This window comes from Idiotropiscis lumnitzeri, chromosome 4 (assembly GCF_059441095.1).
Source record: "Idiotropiscis lumnitzeri isolate Australia: NSW breed Sydney's pygmy pipehorse chromosome 4, RoL_Ilum_1.0, whole genome shotgun sequence".
Classification (NCBI taxonomy): Eukaryota; Metazoa; Chordata; class Actinopteri; order Syngnathiformes; family Syngnathidae; genus Idiotropiscis; species Idiotropiscis lumnitzeri.
Window position 1 is genome coordinate 29,012,737 of NC_142394.1, and position 6,091 is coordinate 29,018,827.

Consider the following 6,091-nt stretch of genomic DNA (forward strand, 5'->3'; position numbering starts at 1 on the left):
GAACCAGAAGCTATCGGGAAGCGAAGTGGGGGTGAAGTAGAAGGTGACGACCTTGCCGAAGATATGAAATATGATTCGTTGCAAGAGGAGGGCGGCCCGGTGGCAGAGAGACTATCTGTCTCGCAGCATGGGTCAGGCTCGGTTCACTCTCAGGTAGCGCAAAGGACGCGCTGCTGTAGATGACTCGTACAATAACTCGGAGCGACGGCAGGGAGCCTGCGTGGGCAGTGAGAATAAAAGACAAACAAATTGGCTTGCTTTGAAAGTAGGCAGAGGATGATTCAGTCCGTCGAAACAACAGATAAAAGCGGGAGAGAGCCAAGTGCTTTGCTTTTGTCCGCCGTTGTCACGCTGCCTTTGAATTCAATTAGAAGCACACGACCGATCACAAACTATCGTGTTTTTTTTTTTTTTTGTACTCGAAGTGCACCTGCTTAAGGCATCTCTGGAATCATCGGAGCTGCCAGTTGTTCTCATTAAAACAAAACTTTTAGTTTCTTTTAAATGATCACCCTGAAGCGCAAAGAAAGACTCCTCCCACTACCTTTTCACCAACCCATACAGCCATTAAAAAAACAAACAAACAAGAAAACCATTCTGCATACCGTTCATCTGAGCATTGAGCAAGCGGCTTATCCCCATGTCCTCCTGCACAAGTGCCAAGTTGTGTGCCGCAGTACAATTAGCCCTCAACCAATTACGATGTGTACATCCCGACGCATTTGTGTGTGGGCGCACTTCGGTGCAATTATGGCCCATTGGAGCATTAAAGCGCTACTGCAGATAAACATGTCCGCACGGCTAAGGAGGAAAACAATGATGAGGTTCAACATTGACGAGCCAAATGCGCGCGATTGCCAAAAGGCTTGTTGACGAGACGAAAACTGCTCGTAGATCAAAAAAGCGCCGCCGTTTTGTAGTCTCCGGCTCTCCGGCGGTACCTTAAGTACCCGACGCGAATTAGGATGTAAACCGGTGTTTATGATCTCATTCTATCACGGAGCCTTCGTTTGAGATGAGTCGTACTTTGAACAATGACTTCAGACGGACTCGGCAATGGCTACACGAGGAGCTATACGAGTGGCATTCAATTGTTTGGCGGTTTGAAGGAAAGAGCTGTCGCTCCGGTCACTGGCTGGCAACAAAAGTCTCAATTGTCACTCTAATGGGTTTAACTCATTTAATCCCATAAATTTTCACTCAAGGAAACTCCAGCGTTTTTCTGGATTTTGACTCATTTTGCGAGGCCAACTGAATATTGCGTTCTAATGCTATAAAAATGCGGAGCTATAACGCCAAAAAAGGCAAAGACGTATAAATACGTCTTTGGGAGGTGGGGACTACGTTTTTTAAAAAGCTATTTATGTCTTAAGGATTGAATGAGTTAATTATGGCTCGTGTGCTTGCATTAGATGGCGCCTGTGTTCATTAATTGTCAATTCAAAGAAATATCAAGCGCCGGCGCCGCGCCTCAGCCGAAGGAAGCACACACTTTGAGCTCAGTCAAACGCTGAAGTGTTTTTTTTTATTATTCTTGCGTGTTTGTGGACAAGTGGCTTGTGTCTCTCGTGGCTTTGAACTTGTTTCATAGCAGGGCTCCCGTCTTGCTGGCCATCTTAGAGCATCTTGACCAGGCGTGCGCAAACTACGACTCGGGGGCCACATGCGGCCCGTTAAACGTTTAAATCCGGCCCGCCGAACTTGGGGAAAAAATTAAATTAATAAACCTTGTGAATGTTTTATTTTCTAAATACTCTGGTTTTTCAAAAAAGTTGTAATGCTTTTGTTCACTTTCATTACAAATGAAATGTATTTTTTTTTCTCCATCCATCTGCTCCCCTCTGTCAAATTTTAGAACCCATTGCGGGTGGCCAATCAAAAAGTTTGCACACCTCTGGTCTTGACTGATCTTTCAAGCCACGGAATATGAAAAAAAAAATGTTTTTTCTATTTTTATTCCAGTCTGCCATGATCAGTTAGTTACAACAAAAATGTACAAATCAGAATTTAGCATACAAAAAAAAAAAAAAAAAGGAACAAATATGTCAATGACGCTAAGCGGTTAAATTCCATTTGACGGATATAAACGTCCATGGCAGTTGAATGAGTGAAGGCTACGATGAGCATCCCAGCACAATGGCTGACGCTGTTACGCCTCAATTGGCGACAACGGGCTGGAATATTTTGCAGCGCTGAGGTTTATTTAACCTAAAGCAACTTGGATCAGTATCACAGTGACCTTGGGCGTCGAGATAAAAAAAAAAAAAAACCCCGTGATTGTTCCTTCCCCCGTTTTATCGTCCGTGTCGAGGCGCTTTAATCGAAGGCGCGAGGCACGACGGTCCCCCGGGAGTCTCCCTCTTTAAATCTGTGAGCACTCTGTAAATATTGTCCAAACGTTGTTGTGCTCCCAAAGATAACGAAGGTCTCTACCTCGATCAAAGTGTCAGCATCTTTTGCAAGCGCCCCTTTTTTTTGTTCATTTCTCGCTTTTCTTTTTTTTCTTCTTGAGCAAGCGATCTAAGGATATCCGCTGGCCTTACGAGGAAATCTTCACCTTGTTGCTCGATCGCAACTTTTGCAAACATTGCCTCACGTTGTATGCATTTTCTTTCGTCAAAAGAGTCGCACATGAGAAAGTCAAGAACATTTTTCCAACGGTCAAGCACAAAAGAAGCCGCGATGGGGGTGAAGGCCAGCGAGTGAACTTTAAAAAAAAAAAAAACGATATTAAAAATGCCCACGGTTCGTCTGATGGCGGGAGGAAACAAAGCCAGCCGGGCGGGTGAGAAAAGGTCACGCGGAAGAAAGACAATGAGCCGCTCGTTAAAGTGACCTCGACGAGGGACAAATAGTTTCTGGTCGTCTTGCCCGTTTTGAAATGTGACTAAAAACGGCTCCGTCGTGTTGACGGAAAAAAAAAAAAAAAAAGCTCGCGAAGCTGAAGGGCGAAAAGTAAACGCTGCATTAAGGCTACTCAATCACTCGAGGTCCAACACCGGCACCGGCACCATTTTTCTTCTTTTGTCTCTTCCACTTGCGTCTGCGATCCGAACTTAAGTCGTAATAAAGTACCTCCGAGCGACATCACAGGACAGCTTGCTTTGGGATGCTCTCAACTCGTCCTGTTCGCCGGCACGACAGAATCCCGCGCCGGCGTCCTTGCACGCCAACTGCATCCAGCTCCTGCTTCACGTTTTCCTTCGATCGTCTTTTTTTGTCCTCAGACTTTTCTCCTCCGCTGCCAAATGACTGACGACTTATCAGTGTTATTTTCGTTAACGATGACGATTTATTTTTTTCATGACGATAACGAGACGATGTTCGTCAAATGTTCGAAATTTCGGACATCCCTTTCTATTGTACATGTCATCGGTTTTTCAGTAATCGCAATGCTGGCGTAATCGATCGTCGTTTGGGCACGCCGATCAACGGGACAGCACGCACCGTTGCACATACCGGCACAACAAAACACAAACACGTCTGCGGTCATTCGTCTCGTGACACCCGCAAGGCTACCTGGTTCTGATATCAGCAAGCTGGTAGCAGTAAAAAAGTAGGCGATCAAAAAGTCATTGTTATTGGGTGGAAACCTTGGATGACGATTTTGAACGAAAACAGACATCGTTTTTGAGTTTTCGTCGAATGAATTTACACAAACTGGACCAATTTTTTTTTTTTTTTTGCGTTTCCGTCGACTAAAACTAGACTCAAACCTTTCTGCGTTTTCGGCGAAATTTACGAAAACTGGACCAAATTTATTTGGGGGTTTCCGTTGATTAAAACTAAACTCAAAGCATTTTCGTCAAATACATTTCCAAAATAGACAAAAAATTATTATATTTTTGGGCGTTTTCGTCGACTAAAACTAGTCTAAAATCTTTTTGAGTTTTCGTCGACTAAACCTCGACTAAAACCTTTTTGCGTTTTTTTTTTTCAATAAATTTACGAAACCAAGACTAAAACTTTTTTGGGGGCGTTTCTGTCGACTAAAACTAGACAAAAACTTTTTTTTTTGCGTTTCCATCAACTAAACCTATACTAAAACCTTTTTATGTTTTCATCGAATACATTTCCGAAAACTAGACTAAAACTTTTTTTTTGCGTTTCCATCAACTAAACCTAGACTAAAACCTTTTTATGTTTTCATCGAATACATTTCCGAAAACTAGACTAAAACTTTTTTTTTGCGTTTTCGTCGACCAAAACTAGACTAAAACTAGATTAAAACTTTTTTTTTTTGCGTTTCCGTCACTTAAACTAGACTAAAACCTTTTTGCGTTTTCGTCGAATGAATTCACAAAATACTGGACAAAAAAAATAGCGTTTTTTTGTCGATGAAAACTAGACCAAACCCTTTTTGAGTTTTTGCCGCCTAAAACTATCACGAACGGGAATGCCTTAATATGATAAAAACTAATAAGCATTTTCGTCCAAATGACTAAAGCAAAATCTAAAACGCTTGTCAAAAACAACATCCGATCTTCATGATGTGTCGACGATGCCCAATGAGCAATGCCGCTCCACTTTTGGGACGGGGCCGCCTGGTCCTCGTGCCGAAACGTGCTGATGCATCCTGAGTGGGCAGTTGCTCATGCGGCGCACTTGAGGCCGGGACATCATGTCTCCGTCGTGATGACTGCAAATGTCACACTGGCGAGGTTCGTTTGGGGAGGGGGGAGGGGGGGGGCATTTTACAACCAGCCACTGGAGCGTTTGGATGTTTGGGCTTACGTCACGTGTCTGCGTGAGCGTGCTTGTTACTCAGCAATTTGGATTAGTCAAATGGAGGCCGTGGTTTTGCCTCCAGCTGAAAACGCAGCAGAAGTGGTCGCGCTGAGCTCACACGTGAGTTGCGGCCATCTTTTTCTTTTTTTTTTTGGGAGGCGGCGCCTCGCTCGCTCTCGCTCGCTCTCGCTCGTCAAACGTGGCTTCATGAGACGGTCAACGTTCCATACATAGAATTTTTATTCGTATCATGTCAAGAGAACAATATTGACTTTGGCAAAAGGAAAAAAAAAACAAAGCAAGGGAACAATAGTTAAAATTTGTGTAAGTTACTTTTCCAAAGGAATCTCTTTGTTTTTTTTTTTTTTGTTTTCGGGTTTTTGATCTTGATCTTGTCATCACACTCGTTCCCATTTTCGCTATTGTTTTTTTTGGTTGTTGTTGTTGTTTTGCCAAACATCATTCCCGGAAAAACTCCAACAAAGAGAAACACTTAGTGCAACAAAGACAATTATTTTGATGCGTAGATATATACAGTATATTCATATACCATATATATGTACTCTTTTTGACGTGACGTCGGAAGATTTTTCTCGTTGATGTCCCCACTTCGGTCGTTTCACGTCCAAACAAGGTCAAGCGCTTTGTGGCTGCCATTGTCTTTTCCCTGCGTCTCTCTCGTCATGCTTTCAAACATTCACCGCTTAGATGGTTCGATTCCGTGTGGCACAAATGAAGAAACAAAAAAAAACAAACATCATATATATCACACATTGGACATCACTTTCAGTCCGAGCTGCAAAAATAATGATTGATTCGTTGCAGCGGTGTCGCTTTTTCAATGACGGTCTCCTGGTGTGCTGCCAAAAAAACTAAACAAAACCCCGCCCCCTCCCCAACACGGAACAGGAACAAAAGTGCTGGACTCTAAAACTCCTCACATATGCGCACATTTACACACACAGGCACGTGGACACGCCCTCCCGTCCGTGATCCTTCTTTGCATGCACACCAGAAGCAGCAGAGCAGGTCCGTGGCGCCGGGAAAAGTTCCATCATCCGCCGCCGCCACCGCCATTTTGTAATCCATATCGACTGCATTGTAAGCCCGCTGACGTTTAATAATGTCCGCGCTCCGCATCGATCGATCACGGCACTCTGTATTTACGCTCGTAGAATCCGAAGGCATGGCCGGCCAAAGTTCAGCCGCAGAGGACGCGTAGAAGTCACATTCTTTGTTTAGCTGAGCCCCCCCCCCCCATCTCAGTCTTTTGTTTTAGTTTTTTTTTTCTGCCTCCCCCAATCCCCTGCAGTGTTGATCCAGTTCTGCGTTGGTACTTGATCCACTACAAGCCTTTTGTGTT

The 6,091-nt window shown here is 43.9% G+C and overlaps 1 protein-coding gene across 1 annotated transcript in view; it reads left to right on the forward strand.

The window, feature by feature from the left end:
* Positions 1-6,091, forward strand: part of LOC148339076 (pyruvate carboxylase, mitochondrial-like) — a 143,834-nt gene that overhangs the window by 75,480 nt on the left and 62,263 nt on the right. The window lies entirely within an intron of this gene.